Source organism: Vicugna pacos, chromosome 2 (assembly GCF_048564905.1).
Source record: "Vicugna pacos chromosome 2, VicPac4, whole genome shotgun sequence".
NCBI lineage: Eukaryota > Metazoa > Chordata > Mammalia > Artiodactyla > Camelidae > Vicugna > Vicugna pacos.
The window spans coordinates 47777808-47801326 of NC_132988.1; the positions used below are offsets into that span (position 1 = coordinate 47777808).

The 23519-nt window shown below is 37.3% G+C and overlaps 2 long non-coding RNA genes across 2 annotated transcripts; both read right to left on the reverse strand.

The window, feature by feature from the left end:
• Positions 1 to 1205: 1205 nt before the first annotated feature.
• Positions 1206 to 16633, reverse strand: LOC140686203 (uncharacterized). The gene is made up of 3 exons (XR_012059847.1): positions 16125 to 16633; positions 13316 to 13399; positions 1206 to 1658 (listed from the first exon to the last, which is right to left on the reverse strand). It is a non-coding gene; the product is annotated as an uncharacterized lncRNA (long non-coding RNA).
• A 98-nt stretch (positions 16634 to 16731) lies between these two features.
• LOC140686202 (uncharacterized) lies at positions 16732 to 19331 on the reverse strand. The gene is made up of 3 exons (XR_012059844.1): positions 19179 to 19331; positions 18537 to 18834; positions 16732 to 17782 (listed from the first exon to the last, which is right to left on the reverse strand). It is a non-coding gene; the product is annotated as an uncharacterized lncRNA (long non-coding RNA).
• Between the last annotated feature and the right edge of the window lie 4188 nt (positions 19332 to 23519).

Below are 23519 nucleotides of genomic sequence, written 5' to 3' on the forward strand. Positions count from 1 at the left end.
AGTCAGACAAAGACACATATCATATGATATCATTATATGTGGAATCTAAAAAAAATGATACAAATGAACTTATTTTCAAACTGGAAGTAGACTCACAGACACAGAAAACAAGCTATGGTTGCCAAAGTGTAAAGGGGAAGAGGGAGGGATAAATTAGTTGTTTGGGATTAACATATACACACTACTGTATATAAAATTGGGGGGAAGGTATAGTGCAGAGGTAGAGTGCATGCCTAGCATGAATGAGGTCCTGGATTCAATCCCCAGTACCTCCATTAAAAAAGGTGGGGGTGGGGTGGGGCAGGGGGCTTAAAAATAAAACATAATAAACAAATAACAAGGACCTACTATATAGCATAGGGAACTATTTTCAACATCCTGTAATAAACCATAATGAAAAAGAATATATATGTGTATATATTATATATGTATCTATCACTATGCTGTACACCAGAAACTAATACAGCACTGTAAATCAACTATACTTAAATAATAAATAAATAGGAGTACTCTGCTGACAAACTGAGGAAGAAGATATGCCTTGTAAAGGTGAGGGGCCAATTTGTTTAGTGTAAAGATTTCTTTCCATTTTTTAAATGTTTCAGGTAGGATACAGTCCGCAGTTACTGACACGGGCGAAAACTGTTGATATCACTGTGCCCTCCCTCCGTCTCTCCCTCCCGACTGGGCTCTGTAGCCTCTCTTCACAAATTTCATCATTGCTTTAGAGAGAAAGAGGAATGGGCTCTGTGAGATGCATTATGAATTAAATGCTGATGTTTGGACAAGGCTGAAGTGGTGTCTAATATAATACAAATTTCTGTAAGTCAGAGATTCCTTCAAAACACAAGAGTGTGTTGTAAAACACTACAGGTAATAAATAAAAACTAAAGAGATCCTACAACAGCAAAAGAATCTCCATCTGGGTGATGTGCAGTGATGGCTATGGTTTCAAATCCATGCTTCTTACTGTACTGACAGCTCTGTGATCTAAGAATAATCATAAGAATACATACCAAATACTTGCTGCCTACTGGGTATTTATTTATGTATTTATTTTTATTGAAGTATAGTTGATTTACAGTGTTTACTAGTTTCAAGTGTACAGAAAAATGATTCAGTTATACATATATATGTATATATATATTCTTTTTCAGATTTTTCCCATCATAGGTTATTACAAAATATTGAATATAGGCCCCTGTGCTATATAGTACGTCCCTGTTGTTTACCTATTTCAAAAACAGTAGTGTGTATATGTTAGTCCCAAACTCCTAATTTATCCCTCCCCACCACTTCTTTCCCCTTTAGTAACCATAGTTTGTTTTCTATGTGTGTGAGTCTATTTCCAGTTTGTAAATAAGTTCATTTGTATCATTTTTTAAAGATTCCACATATAAGTGATATCATATGGTATTTTTCTTTCTCTTTCTGGCTTACTTCCCTTAGAATGATGATCTCTAGGTCCATCCATGTTGCTGCAAATGGCGTGATTTTATTCTTTTTATGGCTGAGTAGTATTCCATTGTATAAATATACCACAGCTTCTTTATCCAGTCATCTGTCGATGGATATTTAGGTTGCTTCCTTGTCTTGACTATTGTAAATAGTGCTGCCATGAACTGGGTACATATTATTTTTATACACTTTTAAGAATCCTGCAAGATAAATATTTATTTTCAGTTTACAGTTAAGTAAAGGCTCAGAGAGAAGAAATACATTTCTACAACCAAAGAGCTATTTAATGGCTCAACTAGCACTAGAACCCAAGTTTATCTATTTCATTTACAGTATGAACACTTTGCACTAAGTAACACAATGTATCTTTCAGAAATATCTAATTGAAAATTACTTTTGCCCCAAATTTCCCTCATAGTCATGTATTCTTATGCAACTAAAATATCTCCTCTTTTAGACAACAGTGAATAATCAACCTAGGGAAAAACTGGTATTGCTGCACAAGGGAGAGAGAGTTGGAGAAAAACTAGATCCAGAAATATAGAGATTAATGGGGGAAAAGAAAAAAAAAAAGATTATCCACAGCATCACATGTTCCTTCAGCTTGCCTATTTGTTCACATACTTTATTTATTCATTCCTTGAATAATACTTTAAAAATTCAGACAGAGATATTTTGGCCTCATAGAGCTAAAAGTAATTACACAACTAAATACTTAATTGCAATTATGACAGGCACTACAAAGGGGAAGTTTGGAGGCTGCAGGGGAAGATAAAAGGAAGGATAAAATTCAGTTTAGAAGTCAACTTAATCTTCCCTTGCGGAAGTGATAATTGAGCTCACTTTGAAAAGTAGAAATGAACCAATAAAATGAGGCATGAGGAGAGGAGTCTTGTTTCAGGCAGAAGGAATTGCACTTGGGAAGGGCCAAAAGCACAAAGGGATGTGGCATAAGGCCAGTGTGGCTGCGGGGCAAAGATTAAGTAGGAGGATACAATCTATGAGGCTGGTAAGATAGGCCAGGACCAGGACTTACAGAGCCTGGTAGGTCTTGTAAGCATTGAGTCTGTTTTTGTCATTAAAAATCGATTTCACCTCCTCAGGGTTCCCAGCATCCCTTTTGTCAGGTAATGGCACTATATTTTATCCTTGGGGAACTGTAAGTAGATAGAGTGGCTGTTCCTAAAGAGAACCAGGCATGGCTTTCTTGAGAAGAGAAGAAGCCATTTTGTGATCTAAGCCTGGCCACAGTGCTTGCCCTTGAACACGTCTCAGTAATTAATGATCATAAGGGAACAAAAAATTGCAGAAACAGAGTATTATCAGGCAAGAGAAGTAACAATAGCAAAGATAACGTATCAGCTGTAAAGACTCTCAGTTCTGTTTCAGTGGTAAAGATCAGCCTGAAGCACTCAACCACCAGATCAACCTGAACCTAAGGGACTCTGACCCTCTGATGTCAGTCAGCTAAAGCTTGTGATGCAGGGGGAAAAAATGGCGAGTGCGAGAGGATGGCAGTGTCCCAGGTCTCAGTGGAGTGCCTGGGGCGTGTCCCAACAAGTGAGAGTCCTTGGCTTCATGCAGGAAAGAATTCAAGAGCATCCACAGTTGAGTAAAAGTGGATTTATTTAGAGAGATGTGCACTCCATAGACAGAGTGCAGGCCATCTCAGAAGGCAAGAAAAAGGCTAAGAGGTGCAGGGTTGGGTGCTTAGTTTAAAGTAAAAGTAACAGGCAGGGTGTGGGCTGTCCTGGAAGGCAAGAGAGACTGACTGAGAGATGCGGTGTTGCTAGTTTTCATATGCTAACAAGTGAGAGGGTTATCCCAACCGCTTTGAGGAGAGGGGAGGATTCCCAGGATTGGGCCACTGCCTTCTCTTTGATCTTTGATGGGTAGCCTTGGAGCTGCCCTGGCACTTGTGGGTGTGCCATTCACCAAGCTACTACCTGACAATGTGTATAATGAAGCTCAAGGCTCACTGGAGGTAGATTCTCCCGCCATCTTGGTCCCCCAGGGTCTAATGGGAGTTGATTTTCTCATCATTTTGGTGTTAATTGCTGTGTCATTCCTTTAATGGCCGTGTCCTGCCCCCTTTCTTCCTGTCTCACTTGGACTCCATCCACCGACCAAGCCCCTTCATGAAAATACGTATACCCTTAGCTTAAAACTTCCCCAATTTTGTTGTTTGGGGAGATACTGCCTTGGGAAAATCCCCTGTGTTCTCCTTGCTGCAGGTAATAAATCCTTCCTTCTCTGCATCTTTGGCTTGATTTGTGTCTTTTGATACCCACCAAGAGGCAAACCCAGTATTTTGGGTAACAGAAACAATCTTCAAACCCTGAGGCTCAGGGAGAGCCAGTCTACCTTCAGCTTCAAAGGTGGGCACATGTTGAACCAGCCATGGCCAGTCAGAACCAGCTCTGGGCCTTTTACTGGTATCACTGGCTATTGCAACCAGAAGGAAAAGTTCAGTTCTCTCAAAGGAAATGTTTCTCCTACAGCGCAGCCAACACAGAGGAAAGTAGAGCTGAGAGATGCCGTCTAGTTGACGTCACTGAACAGACATGCTCCGTAACTTTTCATTTTTGTGTATCAGTAAATTCCTCTTACCAAGCAAGACTGTTTGAGATATAGTTTGGTTACTTATATCTGGAAGAGTCTTGATTTATAATTTTTTTAAAGGGTACAAGAATCAAATTGTAGTGACAGCTAGAATGCAGAATTAGCCAAGTCCAGGTAGGAAAGAGACAATAAGGACCCCTCCTTCTGTTACTGGAAAACTGGGTTCACCCTTTGGTGAGTGTTGAGCCAAAAGACACAACGAAACCAAAGATCAGGAGAAGGAGGGATTTCTTACATGTAGCAAACAAGGAGACCACAGAGGGTTTTCCCCTAAGCGCCCCCCCCCCCAATTGAACAACAACAACAAAAAACCCCAGCAAAATCTGGGAAATTTTAAGCTAAGGGTATGTGCAAACTCATGAAGGAGCTGGGGTTGGGGTGGGGGTCGACAGAATAGAAACTTTAGTTGATTGAAGTCATGAGGGTCAGGAAAGGTCAACATCCTCATCCCTTAGGTTCCAAGTGATCTGGTGGTTGAGTACCGGAGGGCCGCTGTGATTGGGGGCTGGGGTTTTAAATCTGCAAAACAGCTCAAGACAGTGCTTTAGGCTAGAATTTATCATTGAAATAGGTCTGGAATTCTTTACTAATGGTTTGTTATCTTTGCTATTGTTACTTCTCTTTCCTAAGAAGTATGTCCTTTTGTTCTTTTAATGTCAGTATTACTGAGACCTGTTTAAGGGCAAGCATTGTGTCCAGGCTTAGATCACAAAAGGGCTTAGGCCAAAAAATGGCTTCTCTTCTGTCAAGAAAGCCTTGCCTGCTTCTCTTTCTCTGGAGACACCCCTACCCTATCTGCTTACATTTCTTTATCTGAGAAATTAAACAACAGTTGAATAACTTACTATCTGTGGTATCTTAAGACTTGAGTATGGGCCGACTGAGAGTGGAGATTAGAAGACATGTTTGGAAAAAAAAAATCAGAAATGTATTGGTTCCTTTTTGTGAGGTTTAGTGACATCCTTTAAGAAGAGGACAAGCTGCAGTTAAAGCTGGTTTATTTGAAAGCAGTGAAAACATCAAGAGCAGCCCTTTCGCCCTTATCCTGCAATCCCAAACAGCCAGGAGCCAGAAATGGTATAACTGTTCAGGGTTTGAAAAGTAAAGTCCTCTTTGCAGTCTAAATTTAGTGCCAGCAAAAGTGAGTAGGGTAGAATGAAATTAGAAGATAAGATTGAAACCAGGAGCCACCCACTTCTGTTGACAGAACATCAAGGCTAATTGTTAGAAGACAGAAACAACACCTTTGGGATCTAGAATCAAGGACTGGCTTTTGTTGTTAACTCAGTGAATTTACTGGAAACAAATAGATTGTAGGGTTTACTAAACTTTTAAGGAACTGGTGTTTCCAGAGAAACTCAAACACCCAGAAACTCAGGGCTGTGATTGCTCAACCCCCAAGGCAATACTCAGTCAGGATCCTAAATCCACACTAACAGAAACAACACCATTGATGGACTGTGAGAATGAGAAAGTAAACACCCCCCAGTGCCTTTCGCAGCTCTGATCAGACAGGACAAGTTACAGGGGAAATCATCCCAGAAGACACACCCAAGAGCAGACCAAAGGGTCCCCAAGAAATTCACTCTGAAGCCAATATAAGGGATCCCCTACTCCTTCCTGTTCAGTGAGTCGTAAGCACATTGCAAGTCACCCCTCCTCCCATTTCCCCTTTTTCAAGTAGAAGGTTTATAGTAGTCATTTTGTTTCCTCATCACAAATGTATATTATGTTTGTTGGAGATGCTTAGATGTATCAGTTTACAATAGGTTTCTGAACCGTGAGGAATGCATGTGAACAAGAGAGTCTGGACTCAGCCTGCGTTCAGTAACTGGGTAAAACCTGCATGGTGCCGGTACATATGTTTTTGATCCCATATATGTTACTGCTTAATGCAGGGTTGGGCAATTTTGAATTTTGTGGCTGTTGCACAGGCAGGCAGTGAACTGTGATAAACATCTGTTTCGGCCTATCCAGAATCCATTTCTTCTAGGTCCACTCCCTGGTTTTCCCAGGGGAACTCCTCCTACCCTACTTTCATTACATGTGACTAGGTGAATCTGACTTCAATTTCAGCTTCAGAAGGTCAATGCGGACGCAGACCTGGCCAATCAAAACATTTTAAACCTCTGGCTGTAGTGACTGGTTCTGGGTATCTGAACCACAGTTTGATATCTAGGCCAGTTAAATCAAAAACAATGAGACAGTTTTGGGACTGGGGAAGAGACATTTTCTTTCTGTTGGAATTGTTGCAAATATAGAACATAAGCCTGTGGTTTCTAGCACCTAACATAAATGACAATAGAGCTTACCTGACAATACAGCTAAAATAGGCCAAAGGAGAGCATTTGACTCATTTTGAAATGGAGCAGGGTGCTGTAGGACCCTCCAGGTACAAATACTTGTCGTGTCTGCCATTTTTTTAAATTTTTTTTTTTTAATGGTGGTACTGAGAATTGAACCTAGGACCCCATGCACTCTACCACTGAGGCACTGAACTATACCCTCCCCTCCCCATTTCTTGTTGTAGGAAATAGGCTTCAGTCAGCCTCCTTGACCTTCCCTGGGTTCCAAAGGGCAGATTCAAATAGTTACTAATCAGCAACGGGAAAATGCAGAAAGAAAAGAGGAGCAGTTGAGAAACAATAGTGCAGACTTGGGGCAGGGTCCTGATTCCTCCTCAAGGAATATATATAACCATATCTTTGAGTTCTTCTGCAGGAACTAAGGCACCACCCAGATGGAGGCTGGTAATTTCAGACTGAGCACAAGATTGCTGGAGCACCGCCCTGTTACCTCACCACCAACCAATGAGAAGAAAGTCACACACCCTGCAGCCCTCATCCCAAATTGTGCCTTTAAAAACTTCTCCCTGAAAATCATCAGGGAGTTTGGGGTTTTCTGAGCATGAACCACCTGTTCTCCTTGCTTGGCCCTGCAATAAACCTTTCTCTGCTCCAAATGCTAATGTTTCAGTTTGGCCTCACTGTACATCAGGCACAGGAACTTGTGTTCGGTAACAATTTGAGTTCCTTCGTCTAGCTGAACCTAAGGGTAATCTACCTTTGACATTTTTCACTATGTGATTCACCCCCCACCCCAGCTTCCCACTCTCCTGGGGGCAATCTAATCTATGTTGGGTTTATTTCCTTCCCAACGGAGAGTCTTTAACACAAGAGCAATGAGAAGTCATGAAATGGATTTAATCTAGTGGAATGTGATCAGATTTGATATTTTTGAGGGGTAAGTTTTGATTGAAGGAACACCTTTAAAACATTTCCCATTTAATTCCCAAAAAGTACTAAATAGGAAGAATCAGTAGGCTAACTGTACCTTTATTTGTACCCAGAGTTTGTAGCAAAACCAAATGTAACTGGTTAGGGGTCATCACTGGAGACAAGGTCGGTAAGTATTGTCTACATATTGTTACTTTTACTCTTCTTTAGTGTCTGCTATTTGATCTCCCATTATTTTGCATAGAATTAAATCTATGTATACTTTTATACATTCACCAAGCCAGTTAGCATTTCATCTATGAATTAAGTAAAGTTCTGGCTCATTCTCTGTGAATTGAAGGTTTGAAAGGATAGTTGGTAGGACTTTTCCAAGATAGAAATATAGTAAGCATTTTTTATGAAAAGATGAAATAGAATAGGTCCACCAATTGCTATAATTATCTAGAGTAAGATTAACAATAATTTATTAATATTAATTATATCACATGTGCATATATTAATTAAGACTAAGAATAACTGTTAGAAACTTTCTAATAAAGTTAGAAGTGTTCTGGCTGTCTTCTGATATACCAGTTAAACTAAATTTTAAAAAATTCTTTTGATTTTAGCTAGTGAATAAAAGTAAAATCTGTAACTTGTAGATGACATTTTATTGCTGTCTGCTTCATCTCCTTTCCCTATGGTGGGCTAGGTTGCGATCATGATGGTAAAAACCAGAGTTGATCATGGACCAGGGAGTCAAGGCCAACATTCTAGAGGAGGGAGAGAAACAAAGTAGAACTAAGCTGAATCCCCAAGTGACCACCTGTATTGGAGCCAACTACCTACCCAGGAACACTCATGAGAAATGAATAAACTCTGTTTTATTAAAAGATTGTATTTTGGTGGCTCTTTATCACATCAGTTTAGCATGTACATCCATCAAATACAATGGATTAGTATTTCCAAATAATAATTAGTCGTGTGTGTGTGTATGTGTGTAGCAGATTAGGTGACCAAAAACTAAACAAAATTCAAAATTTCCTTTATTCTCATTATACAGAATGCCCCTTGTGGCAATGGTTGTCAAACTTTAGAATGCATAAAAATTTCCTGGGAAGTTTCTTTAAAAGAATATATAACAGAATAACAAGGATAGTTCTAAATTCACATATTTTTGGACACAAAAATTTAATTTGGTTAATCAGTTTATAAGTAATAATCTTACAAACTTTTACTCCTTTAAAATTAGTTTGAATTTAATTCAATCTAAGATACAGACTGAACTTAAAACATTTAGTTCTTCATGCTCTAAAAATGAGCTTGAAATATGCTAAAATGATAAATAATGGTTCAATTATAGGAAGTGACTGATAATCTGAAGTTTATGTCAGAAAGATACAATGCAAGAGATAGACTTTTTGCTGCAATAATTAGTTCTGTATGGAAGAAACAGAAGTTCTAAACTTTAGATTAAACATATATAAATTTAAGGATAGAATAACCAGCTTTAGTATTTGATTCTTGGGTGTTTTCTATAACTTTCTGAAGCAGCAAGAGGTAAGAAAACAGATAAGAAAAATTAAAGGCAATACTAAACTTGGCCCCATCTCACTTCAAATCCTCACGTCTAAAAAGAGGTTTAAGAAAAAAATTTTATCTAACTATGTCTTGATGGAAAATAAGAGCCAACCTATGGGGGGAAAAAGCCCCCAAACGCTATACTTTAAAACTCTTCTCTTCATTTTTGTTGAATTATATATTTTTTACCTCTAATATGTTCGTTGTAAAGAAAAGAGGGCCTATTTTTCAGCTGAGGACTTATTCCACTTCCTCAGAATGTAAGAGAAATACAACAAGAGGAAAATTTTGATTTAATGCAAAATTTCCTTCCAGGCAGCTATGTTCATTTCATGGTGGGAAGCAGCTGGCACAAGGAGGGCTGAGCTGCAGGAGCGAAGTTTCGCTCTCTTCCAGCCAAGTGGCTTTAAATGCCTCTCTCATCAAAGGAGGAACCAAGTTGGACTTCACATCTACGCAACTTAAAAATAAAGAGACAAACCTTTTCACATATTATTTTTTTTTAGTGAGTTTTTCAAATGATTAAACAGTTTGCCTTTAATGAACATCTTAAAATGTTCTCCTAAGTGTTTTCATTCCAGAGGAAAGAAAGCGCTCTACACTCTGATATCAACATTAGTACTGAGTATACACCCTTCTCCCCAAGAGACTCAAGAATTACTCTGTATAAACAGATTTCTAGAACCTGAAGTCTTATTTGGTATAAATATAAATTTTCAAAGTATTATCAATCGATATCAAATTTCTTGACAACCTATTATGTATCTGAATTTGGGCAAAATACTATGATCTACTTTTTATTGCAAAACAAAAATTTTAAATTAGATGTTTACACAAAGACACTCAGGGTGTCACACCACTATGAGGAATAGTTGTGCCACATAATGCCAGTAATATGTTCTTTACTGAAGATTTTGAAGAAAGAGGATTTTGAGAAAAGTGAGTCAGCTTTTTAAAATGGCTTTTTGTATGATTTTAAATTCTATTTTAAAAGTAAGTAGCACTTTTTCCCCATTTAATGTTACCACCACATTACTACCTCCTAGTTGTGAAATCTCATGATTCATCATCATTAGAAAAATTTAGAAAGTTCTGATGGCATAATGCCTGCCTTGGCTTCCCACTATAGTAGTTTAGTGTCAGGATACCAACCTACACATATATTTTGGTTTGTTACACAATGCCTCTGATTTGCAAGACTTCCTCCTTTATTAGCAATGTTCTTTTTCTTCTGTAATTCTCAATATATTTTACTAAAGAAGAGTGACCTAAAAATCTAGGTCACTGCATTTTGTAGGTGAAACTTTGCTTAAGGTTTGGCTAAGAGATATTCACATTAAGAAGTTTGAGAATCTTTGGGGTAATTCACTGGACACATTCCTAGAAAAGAAAATGCTCTTTTTGAGATTTATTCAACAATTTAATCTGTTAACATTCTAAACTAATGTATCCTTTGGAGCAGAAGCAGAAGATGGTAAGCATGAAGCCTCATTTACTGTTTGACAGTTTGTTTTTCAAAACCAGGCTTCTGTGGCCAAGTCTAAGTGGTCGAGGTTTGGGGTAAACTCTCCTGTGGTTATGCAAGTGATTGTCCTTAAAATCAGAGTTTCTTCAGATGAATCCACATATGCACCAGTGAAGCCCACAGCTTAAGAGTAACCTCCTCACTCCCCATTCTGTTTTAACCAATATCTAAGAGTAGGTTTAGCCACAAGAAAATTGGCTGCCCCCATAATGTCATGGTGTTAGGGACACCTGCCAACTGTTTCAAAACATGGACGGCATTGGCAGGCATCAGTGAGACAAATGGAGTTTAGCTCTGAGAACTGATTTTGTAAGTGCTTTTGTTTCTACTATGCCTCCTGGAATCTCATTCAAATACATTTTGCAATAATGTGGTTACTACCTTATTGATCTCTGAAAAAAAAACAAGCACTTTACTTTTTAGAGGAGAAAATGTTCTCATCATGTTAGGTTAAGGTCAATCTATGAACCCCAAGTACTCTTCATTTCAGCATAGATTTTCCCATCTGTCCCATGAACAGCCTCTTTGACCAAGAAGAACATTTTAAAAAGCAAATATTTTATGTCCAGATTTCCCTAGAGAATAATAAATAACTGAATTTTCTGTGTTTCAAAAATATTTGAAAGTGTAATCATAGTTTGTGATAAAAGACACATGCATTTCCATAAATCCAAACGTGTTTAGAAAATGTCCTCAAATAGCTTACATGAGGGATTACACTACTCAATTGGATAGATTTCTTTTCTTCCATAAAGGGGCACAGAGTGAGTTTCCTTATTAAAAACATGTGCCAAGGATTTTTTTCTACAATCTATGTATTATTTACCTTTTACAAAGATATTTATGTAAAATTTATGTACAATTTCCTTCTTGGAACTGGTCAACAGTCCTTGTCAGTCAAGATAAATCTTAGAAATCAATAATATAAAGCTAATAAAATCAATATCTGTCTTACATAAGCATTTTTTTAATTTCAATTTTTCCTCACATTCTTTTTGAAAGAGAATATTTTGATCCCTAAAACGTAAGACTTGTCAGGACTTCCAGAATTTTTAATCTTGCTAGAATACTGTGTACAGAAGTCCTGGAACATGGGAAAATACTGACATTTAAAGTTTCTAGATTGTTTCAACTTTATAAAACCCAGTGAATTATCTGTGAAGCTAATGTTTTTTTTTGCTGAGCAACAGTTATTGAATACAGGAGGTATAAGCCTATTAGCCACCTTTTAATTACATTAAGCCAATTTTAGTCTATCACATTCCAACGAGTTCTTCTGCTTGTCAGTGTGTTAGGTAGTTAGATAAGTGGGGCACCAAGCAGATAAGGTGGAGAAGATGGGGATGGTCTGGAAGATGGCAGTATGCCCGCCTCCAGCATAAAAGGGCTTTCCATCCTCAAATGAGTGCAGCAAGGAACCAGTTAGGACTGGACAGCAGCAGCTGTGTGGCAGTGACAAGGACCTAACTGGACACGACCCAATCCTCATTGTAATGTAACTGGTATTGCAGTTTAGGCACCTCCGCCATAGGTTTATCTGTGTGCATCATGGGTAAGGACATGCGCAAAAGGGGACAAGCATGACTAAGCCCTCCAGGGGCACGAGCTGTCAATTAAGAGACCGCCCCTAAGCCAGGGTGTAGGACAGAAGGAACAAGCAAAGACCAGGCTGCCTTCCTCTCATGGAAGTGTGCTTTTACTTTGCTAATAAAACCTTTAAAATCTTTAGCTACCCAATGCTTCCATCTCCTGTCTGAATTCTTATCTTTTGGGTAAGACAAGAACTGGGGTCTTTTCCCTTCCCCCTTTGAGGTAACAAGTGTACTTTTTAGGTATATCACCCTATCATTTGATAGGTACATACTTAGAATTGATCATTCCTGAAATAATACTTTCAAGGACATAGCCCTCAAACCTTCCAGAAAAATTCTAATAAGAGTTGAGTCAGAAAGTGTCCCAGCAGGAAATAGAGGGCATACTCAAATAAGGGTAACTTGAGAAGTGTTTAATAAAGAGATATTACAGCTGTTTGGAAAAGGTTTATGGAAAACAAAAGAGAACACTGCTATCATCCCTAGGCCTAGAGGGGCAAGGTGAGGAAATGGTTACCAGAACTCAGAAGAGAAGCAATGTGTGGAGTAGGCCAGCTTGAGAGGAGCTGTGAAGGACAAAGCCAGTCTGAGGTGACCCCCAGGGAAGGAATCAGGAAAGAAATACCCCAAATTTACTCTTGCCTCTCTGTGGTCCATTGCCAGGCAAGTCTTCCATGAGCTAAACTGCACTGCTTAATATGGTAACCTAGTCACAGATGGCTACTGAGTACTCAAAATGTTGTAAGAGTAAAATATACACCAAATTTTGAAAACATGGTGCAAAAAGAGAGTGGAAAATATATTACTAACTTTGCATTAATTGAAAATAGGAAGGATAATATTTAGACACATAATCAACATATTAAATATGAACATGTATTATTAAATATATATTTATCAATATATGTGATGTTATGTATAAGTAATAACATAAGATATTGCAGTTTTTAAAAAAACACACGTAGTATGAGTTTCCTTACATGAAGTTTAAACAGTCCAAACTAAAGTATTTTTTATTTAGAGTCACTTACATTTGTGGTGAAACTATAAAGAAAAGCAAGGGAATTAATAATCAAAAATTCAGACTAGAGATTCCTGGCTGAGAGGGAGGAGTGACTAGGAAAGGCATGTAGGGGACTTCAAAGGTATTGATAATGCTTAATAAGATACATTGCTAATAGTAATTTTACCTGTTTCTTTTTAATTTTTAAAACATGCTACTAGAAAAAGTCAAATGTTTAAATAATTATTAAATTTAAAATATGTTTATATCATATCATTTATCGTATCATTTTTCTTAGAGAGCACTGGGACAAACTCACCAGGAGTTAGAGGATGCAGGGGTCCGCCGATGTGGTTAGAGACAGGCCAGCCTTCCATAGCAGAAAGTGGGATGAAGAGCGAACCTGGAGGGGCCAGCAAAGATACCTGGCTTAGGCTGTTAATAGAGAAAATGAACATGAAAAGATCTACCCTAAGGAAGAGAATTTCTCTCTCTCTCTCTCTCTCTCTGTGTGTGTGTGTGTGTGTGTGTGTGTGTGTGTGTGTGTGTGTGTGTGATTTCTATTGTTGGCCAGTGGAATAATTTCTTAGCAAGCTTGTTAGCACATTCCATATCAGTGAAGGCTAGCATAGAAACAAACAAACAAACAAGAAACCCAGCATTGGGGATGCACCAAATAATCAGTCGAGCCTTTTAGAATTGTTTTGAATTTATGCATGTTTCCTCTTGCTAAAGCTTAAATATAAATTGAAATTCATATTATCTTTAGGTCTTTAACAGACAGCTACAGCAGTCCTAACAAGGAGAAGACATAATTAAAATGGTTTTCCAGGATGGCATTTTGATAAAAGCATTTGACAAAACATTTCTGATAAAAAAGATTTGTTTAAAAAAACTTTTGTCAAAAAAACCTTTGTTTAATTTTAGGCATTTATCTACTTATTCAGCAAATACTAAGTTGGAACACCTATATTCACCCATTGAGCTTTCCAGTCTAATACTAGGAGAGAGATACTTAGCAGGTAAGCAAAAAATAAATAATATTAATTTCATAGAGTTTTCTATATTAGTGAAACAGAGCAGGACCCTGTAGGGCCCTCCCAGGTACAAACCCTTTCCATGTCTCCTGTTTCTTATTTGCAGGAAATAGGCTTCATTCAGCCTCTGTGACCTTCCCTGAGTTCCAAAGGGCAGATTCAAATAGTTGTTAATCAGGGAAGGGATAGAATGCAGAAACAAGGGAGGAACAATTGAGAAATAAATACTGTAGAGAGAATATTAAAAATTGAAGTATTTAATTCCCTGATTGTATAGCCTTTGATTAAAATGAAGAAGTTCAATCCAGTTAATACTAGAAAGATTACTCTTTAAAATCTTATATAAGCTTAAGGGAACAATTGTGATTTTCTCTTACATACAAAATGCATATGCTTTATCTAGAGTTTGAAATTCATTGATGCAGGAGGCTACTTTATTTGACTTTTGCCACTTGGGTAATTTTGTCTTTTTCTGCATGCAACATGCTGGATTATCTGAATTACTAACAGCCCGGATATTTGAGATGATGTACATTTCAAACTGGAGAGTCCTCAAAAAATTATAAAGGGAATATCCTTTTTAAAACTCTGAAATCCTCTGGATGCATCCAGATCATCAAATTCTAAAAGTCAATGATGGCTATGTACATATGTCTGTTGTGCAAATGCTGATTTTTTTTATATTTTAATTTTTTAAAAACTGCTTAATTTCTATTGAAGTGTAATTGATTCTTGTTAGTTTCATGTATACAGCAAAGTGATTCAGTTATACATAAACATACATATATATATATATTTCAGTTTCTTTTCCATTGCAGCTCATTACAAGAAACTGAATATAGTCTCCTGTGAAAATTCTGATTTTAAGTGTTAGAGTTTACTAGAAGGATATACAGCAAACAACATCTTTAGGGCCTTATACTTCCCCAAATTTCTATTCTCTTCCTCTTTTTCTAGGCTCCAACCTCTGGTTTATATTCCTCATATATCTTCTTGTTCCATCTTCCTCTTCCTTTCTGGTCACATAGTCTTAATCATCTTATGCCTTTGCATGATCTTTCTTTCTATTTTTTTTTCATGGAGATACTGGGGATTGAACCCAGGACCTCATGCATGCTAAGCATGCACTCTACCACTGGGCTATACCCTCCTCCACCACATGATCTTTCAAGTGATCCCATATGTTTAGGAAAATCCATTAAGCCAAAGGCCTACTCTAGGCAAAACTAGAAAAAATTATCCTTCATGATTTTTTAATCTTCCCTTTAAGCCCTTGTTGATTTCTTTTTAGCGCATCTACTCCACCAAGTAGCCAGAGATTTCAGGACTTCTTTTCCTTTTCCAATGTAAAAGCTCAGATTCAGCAAGATCTTCCCGGAGAACTCACATATAGAAGTTTAAACAATTGGTAAGTAATTTCCTGTGTGCAAGGAGTGTCTGCATTTCAGTATGTGATAATTGGTTAATTCAAAGGACTGAGGATTTAATCATGAAATGTTCAGAACAATCAGGTTAGGTGCCAGTCAGGCCCAGTGTCCCTATGAACTGCCCTGCTCAGGAAAGCAGCACCAGGCTCTATGTGCAAAATCAGGACTAATTTGACCAGAGTAGGCACCTGGCTAACTAAGGTCCACTCATCATACTGTCAATAAACTATAAGACTGACTGGTTCTTTAAGGTACAAAAGGTTCTGTCCAAGAAGGGTGAGATAATTCACCCAGACAATCATCCTATCTCTTTCAGAGTTCTGTGTGGAGATGTTGGGAAGAATTTCTCAACAAGGGTACAAGAGCAGAATGAGCACTCCTGGCAGGGAAAACAGACATGCCATGGGAGAAAGGCTACGAAGGTTATGAAAGAGAAAATAATTGGTCCCCAAGTGTTTTGGCTATCTGTAGTTATATAACAAATTACCCTCAAACTCAGTGCTTTCAACAAGTTTTATATGCTCATGGATCTCGGGGTCCAGAATGGAGGCAGAGTTTGGTTGGACAGTTCTTCTGCTCCACTTGGCATGCACTGTCTCATTCACTCATTTGCACTCCCTTGGTGGTTGAGCTGGACTGGACGTTCCAAGCAAGCTTTACTCACGTGTCTGACGCGTAAGTGCTCCTCCACATGGATTCTCTCCCTCCACGTGGTTAGCCTGGCTTCCTCCCAACATGGTGGTCTCTGGGTAGTTGTACTTCCCACATGGTGGCTGGTTTGTGAGGAATATTCCAGGAGGGGCAAAAGCAGAATATACAGATCTTTGAAGACCAGCCTTGCAAGTTGTACAGTCATTTCTGCCACATTCCATTTGTCAAAGTGTGTGATAGGGCTAGATTAGGTTCAAGGGGGAGTGGAAATAAACCTCACCTCTTGATGTGAAGTGTGGCAAGAATTCAATGATATCTTTAAGTCACCATATCAGGGTTACTTTGGAGCCACATGGTTTTTCAGTTCTGAGTCTTTGTACTATGCAGATGGAAGGTCCCAACAGAGAGCTGATTTGGGGTGGCAGTGGTGAAATTAGGGTGTCTCCAGTTCCACTTGTCATAACTTGCTGATAATCACGATGCTTATTAGTAATATTTGCTTAAATCATGCCATAAATACAACATCTCTCTAATCTAGGGAATCAAAAAGAGTTTTAACTTCTTTTAAAGCTCTGCTGGCAGTTATTTTCTATGGGATCCCCTTTAAGTGTATTTTAAAAACTCATATTAAGTTAATAGAACAATAAAAATATAAAACAGATCTTTATGGAAGATTTCTTTTAAAAATTGTTCAGTGAAGGAAAAAAGACCTCTGGCCTGATAGTATGAGGTATAGTAGGAGTGAATCTGTGTTGAAGAGGGAATATTACAAGAATTAGACATTAATTTTATGGTGCCCCATTAACTGAGTGAGTGCACATGTAATACACATGAGTTAATTCTTTTCTGATCTACCTGAGATGACAAGGGCTTTTCAGAATAAATACTATTTTACATTTCATGGGCCAGAAGTGTATCTAGAATGTGTATAGCGTATGTCTCAGGCACTTGGCAGAGTAGGGGGAGGGGAGGGAAAGGGGTGGGCAGGAGGCACATGCAGTGGCTAAACTAGGATGACCAAGGGTGAGATGCCCCTGTTAATTTCTGGGAAATAAAATCCAAGGCACTTGAGGACAAGAGAAAAGTCACATTAGGGCTAGAAGACTTCTATCTTGGCCTTTTATTTTTTCTTTCTTTCTTTCTTTCTTTCTTTCTTTCTTTCTTTCTTTCTTTCTTTCTTTCTTTCTTTCTTTCTTTCTTTCCTTTCTTTCCTTTCTTCCTTTCTTTCCTTTCTTTCCTTTCTTTCCTTTCTTTCCTTTCTTTCTTTCCAAATATTTCTAAGACAGGTTAAGAAACTTACCCAAAGTTTCACAATTCCTTGGATACAGCCATTTGACTTCACATATCTACCACACCATTCATGAAAGTAACATAACATTTTCAACCTTCTAAACATCACCTCTGGTCCTGTCACTATTTATGAGACCGACTTCCCTTGTGTTTCCTTTTAAGGCAGACTTTGATGATAATTCAAAAACAATTTCATCTGTTTTCAATCAGGTTTTCTCATCCTTTAATATGAAGATGCCGATTTGTTAGCTCTGATTCATTAGGTCTGAGATACTGTGGTTCTCACAGGCTCCCAGGTGATGTGGATGATTCTTGCTGGGGCCAAGCTTTGAATCTCAAAGAGTTAGGCTATTACGGTGTCAAATATTGTCCCTAAAATACCTGTGGAAATTACCAGGAAATTAATAGCAGGTATAAATGCCAAATAAATTCTACTTTCCTAGGCTAGTCAAAGATTTATTCATTTATACAAGAAATATTTATCAAGAGTGTGAAACAGTTTAGGCATTGTCTAGGAAGAGAAAAGATAAAATTTTTACTGTCATTTCCATTATCACAATAAAACAAAGTACCACATTAGTGATTACTTAGAAGTCATTTTTGATATGTTCAAGCAGAGTTGCTTTCTAGCACACTTTGGATGTAGATTATACATAAATATTAAAAAACCTTTTCCAAGAATAGACTATCAGTATATTGTTCAAGTTCCTAGAATTTAGAAATACTTCTGGAGATGACCTTCAGTGAAATTTTGCTCCAAAATAAAAAAAATTTTTTTTTTTTACCATTAAACAAGGGGAAAAACATGTTTACTTTTAGTCCACAGAGGAAAGCCGGCTTATACTGCCTGGTACTTGAACTTGTTAAATGTGCACAGAATGCTTTATGTGACACTTAGGCTAGGATTGCTTGATTTGCTTCCACAGCTGGCCCATGTGGTCTTTTGTGACATAACCCAGGTCAGGTTGACCTGCCAAATAACTAAAATTGCCAAGTGCCAACCAGAAAGAGCGAACTGAATTATTATTGGTACTGTCTTCCCTCACTGCAAGGGCAGTAACCTCAGCATTTATTAATCCAAAGAGATGCTCAGTTTATCATGAACCTGGGAGCTACATCAAATGTATAACTGTACCTCTGACAGCAAGAGTGAGCTTTGCTGAGCCTTGAAACTCTCTCAGTACATCCTTAGGAGATACAACTTTGTAGCTATCAGTTGGTGGCTGTGAGAGTTAAACGAAAAAAAAAGCAGTCATGCTATTGCAACAGGGATTGCCCCAATCTCTCCTTTCAGTTAATGAAGTGTTGAAAGTTCAACACCCAAGTTCTTTGTGGAACTGACAAGAAACAAAAGAATACTAGTTGCTGGAATGAAGACTTCAGGATTTAAAGCTTATTCACAATCATGCCATCAGGACTGCATTAGGCATTGTCTAGGAAAGAAAAGATAAAATTTTTTGTATGCATTTACTAGTTCACTATTTATTTATTTATTCATGCATATCTTTTTTTGGTGGGGGGAGGTAATTAGATTTATTTATGTATTTGTTTATTTTAAAGTGAAGGTACTGGGGATTGAACCTAGGACCTCTTGCATGCTAAGCATGTGCTCTAACACTGAACTATACCCTCCCCCACCATGCATATCTTTTGATCACATAAAGTGTGAGCAAAGATAGTGCCACCTGTTTCTCTGCTGTGCTAATATACAGCCTTGTTCATATAAGTGCACAGAACTGCTTGGTGAATAATAATAGGATGCAATCTGAATACTTACCTTCTTCTATTATTTACTTATTTTATTAGCATCACACTTTCTTTGCTTATTCCGAAGAGAAATTCTTGGCTCACTTCTTGACTTCTTGATAATGGCTGGATTAGACAATTAGAGCAGTCCCTCAGAGAAGTTTGGATGAATTCCCATGATTCCATAATTGATTTTTCTGGAAAAACAGAGGGATGCAGATTATCTAAAATGTCTCAGTATCTTCTGGGGTACTTATTCCCTGAACGTTGCTATTGTGAATACAGCAAGACACATCGGGGAAGCGAACTCTTTCAGCACTGGTTTTAGGAGGACCAAAATTTACTCTTCATTATCTCCTCAATCACGGTAAAATCTCCCACAACCCTATTTTTGTGTTATTTAATATAAAATCATATATGGTGATAGAAGTAGGACATTAAAGATGTCTTTGCGGAATATTATGCATTGAATATTCTGGCTATAATATAAATGAGTCCAAATTTAGAACCAAGCCCTACAGTATTAAAAGATGTTTCTTCTACCCCTAGACCCAACTGCTTGTTGTGTCAAAGTGGCAGATGGAAGAGAACAACCCCAGTCCCTGATGGTCCCCTCGCATCGCTGTATGCCAGGCACTGTGTGAACGGCTTCATATGCATCAACTCATTTCATTAAAAATTTTTAAGTAAAAAACTCATTTCATCTCTATGATAACCCTATAAAGTAGGTAATTTTTTTTACCCGCTTTATAGATGGGGAAATAAAGGTGCAGAAAGATATTAAGAAATATTTCCAAGGATATTCAACTAGTACAGACAAAATGTATCCAAGCCCAGGCTTACCTAGCTCTAGAGTCCTTATTCTAACTGCTGGTACACTATGGGGCCCTTCTAACCCAAGCTTCCTCCAAATTCCCTCAAATAGAAGTGTTGCCAGTACCAGAATTCCCTTGTAAAGGTGAAAACCTAGAATAATTGCTCTCATCAAATTGGCATATATAGTTTTTCTAATCTTGTAAATAATGTCTTGTAATAGACATTATTTGTCTACTACATTACAATGACTTGTAAATAAGTCTTTGGTGCCTTGAAAAGATGGTTTTATACCAGGCTGCAGAGTAATGGGGATTTAATATAATTTCATATGGACAATCTGCAGCAGAGGTGAGGAGAGAATTTATATTTATTGACACCCCCAAAGTTATATTCAATTCAGTAGACTTGGCTGCATGCATGCCCTAACCTATTTAGAGCACAATTAAACTTAAGTCTACTCTTGGAAAGGATAAACCCTACTCCCATCCTGGTTAATCCAACCGATCAATGTGCTTCATGACTTCATGACTTCACATAGCTGAATCAAAATGTACATGCAATTGTTAATTCTATATACTTGACACTGTGAGCATTTTTCCTTCTTCTTGCATAATTTTATGATTTGCAAAATATTTTGTGTATTTCTTGTTCATTATGCAAATATGTCATCGTTGTTGGGCATTTTCTTTTTCCTTTCCTTAGGTTTTTCTCTCTTTCTTTCCTTCTCTCTCTTTTTTTGTTAGTGTAAGTATGTGAAATGACCGTCTTGTTATATATAGCTCACTTTTGCTTCCTTCTTTCCTTCCTCTCCCTCCCTTCTTTCTTTCCCTTCTCTCCCTCTCCCTTACTTCTCTCGCTTTCTTTCATTAAGCTAAATTGTGAAAAGTGATCAAAGGAAAAGAATGTTTTTGCAACTCTTGAAACCTCTTGCCAAACTATTTACCAAAAGCGCTGTACCTATTTATGCTGAAATCCACAACGTATGGGAGCACAGTTTCTTTTCATTCTTGCTGGAACTGTTTGTTATAGTAATTTTAAACTTCAAGTAGTGATAGAATGCTTCCTCATTAGGAAAAATTCCACCTTTTTGAAAGGTTCTTTCTAAAGTCTTTCACCTTTTATATTGTTGGAGAGTTAATTTTTTGGTTATTAAAAATGTTCAATAGACTACCAAAATCAGTTTATTTTCACCATCCATATCTGCCTAAGATATATGAGACAAATGGTTCTATATGTCAAATTATCCCTTCTTGTTTGTCCACTCAAGACTTTACACTGCTACCTCAGTCTGGGAGAAGAAATCCCCCTTGCTAGCTCTTTTCTCACCACAGGCTGAATTTGCACTTAGAGGTTCCCATTTTCTTTCTCTTGACATTACCCAATAGATACCACAAAATAACTGGCTGTCGAGAACCCTTGTGGCTCTAATTACAAGGAGAGCAGTAGCCTCCAAAGAGCCTGGTGTTCTTATGTGTGAACTAATCAGCAACTAGTACTGGTTCAGGGTCACACATTCCCTTTTGATAAAGTCCTGGGGCAGGAGGATGATGGACAGGAGTCAAGCATGCCCGAAAACTTATTTTTCTGTAAACAGTGTTATAACCTATACATTCAAAGGTAATGTGAGAATAATTTTTTTTTAATTTTGAGAAATGTTTTTGGTTTGAAAAAATGTCAAACCTACAGTCAAATCACAAGACTAATAACAGTGTCTTCTGTAGAGCCCAGGGAACTATATTCAATATCTTATAGTAATCTATTATGAAAACAAGTATATGTATGTATATGTAGGACTGAAACATTATGCTGTACACCAGAAATTGACACATTGTAACTGACTATACTTCAATGAAATTGTAAATAAATAAAAAATAAAAATATTAAATTAAAAAACAAGACTAATGCAATGAACACTTGCAGATTCTTCATCTACATTCACTAATTGTCAATATTTTGCCATATTTACTGTCTCATTTTCTTTAAATAACATTTTCCCCCAAACCTGTTGAGAGAAAGTTGCATTTATCACTTTAATTGACCCATAAACACTTTAGCATATATATATCTCCTAAGAACATATTCTCCTACACAAGTACAGTCTTACCACCATTCTCAGAGTATTTATCATTGGCACAACAGTGTTGTCTAATAGAGAGTCAATACCTAAATTCCCCTATTGTCCCAATGCCTTTATAATTAATAAAAATCTAAGATTTTATCAAGAATCATGCATTTATTTAGTCTCCTTTAATCCAGAACAGTTTCTCAGTCTTTCTTTTTTTTTCAATCTTTCATGACATTGATGTTTTTGAAGATTCTCAGCCTCTCCCCACTGTGTTTTTTGGAATTTGGAAGCTGTCTTTCTGACTGTCATATCAATCTACTTTTGGCACCATTTCTCTCTGTGTGTCTTTCTTTTAGATCTTCCCCCTGACACTTCGGCTCTGTATTATCCCTTTATTTACCTAGAAAGTCCCTTTCTTCTCTTTCATCAGTTTTTGGGACTTTTTTTGTTTCACATTTATTTTGTCCCTTTCCTTGTCTTAACCAACTTTTCCCTTTCCCCATAGGCACTGATCTGTTTCCTTGAGATAATACTATTTTTAAACATTGTAATCAGTTTGGTATTATATATACCCTTTCTGACTCTTCAAGACTATGTGCTCCCACTTAGCCATAAATAAGAAGGAAATAATGCCATTTGCAACAATGTGGAGGGACATCGAGATGATCATGTTAAGTGAAGTTAAGTCAGACAGAGAAAGACAAAAATATGATACCATTTATATGTGGAATCTAAAAAAAATGATACAAACAAACTTATTTACAAAAACTATTTACAGAAATAGACTCATAGACATAGAAAACAAACTTATGGTTACCAAAAGGGAAAGAGGGGAGGGATAAATGAGGAGTTTGGGATTAGCATATACAAATTACTATATATAAAATAGATATACAACAAGGACCTACTCTATGACTTAGGGAACTATATTCAATATCTTGTAATAATCTATAATGGAAAAGAATCTGAAAAAAGGATGGATAGATAGACAGATAGATAGATCTATGTATAACTGAATCACTATGCTGTACACCTGAAACTAACATAACATTGTAAATCAACCATACGTCACTAAAAACAAAATAAAACAAAAAAAGACTATGTGCTCCCTGCAAAGACAATTCTGTTTTATAAATATTTCCCTAAAAGTGTAATTTAAATTTGCCTTAAAGAGTTATAGTTGTTTTCTCTCATATCCACAGCTCTCTTTCCTTTCTGTAGCTCTTAACTGAAATCCTTATTTTCCAGGTTGCCCTAAACTAGAAGTTTACTTTCATTACAATTACATGCAGTTAGATAGAGCATAATATACTTTCCTTTACTCTTTGGTAGAAAAATGCATTTTGTCACATTTCTGGTTCAAAATTCATGAGATTCTATTTTAGTTAACACAAACCTTGATTTAAAGATTAAAAGCATGAAAATCAGCTTACTATACCTAAGCAAACATACCCATCGAAAAATGGCTATTTAAAAATTACATCTCCTCAC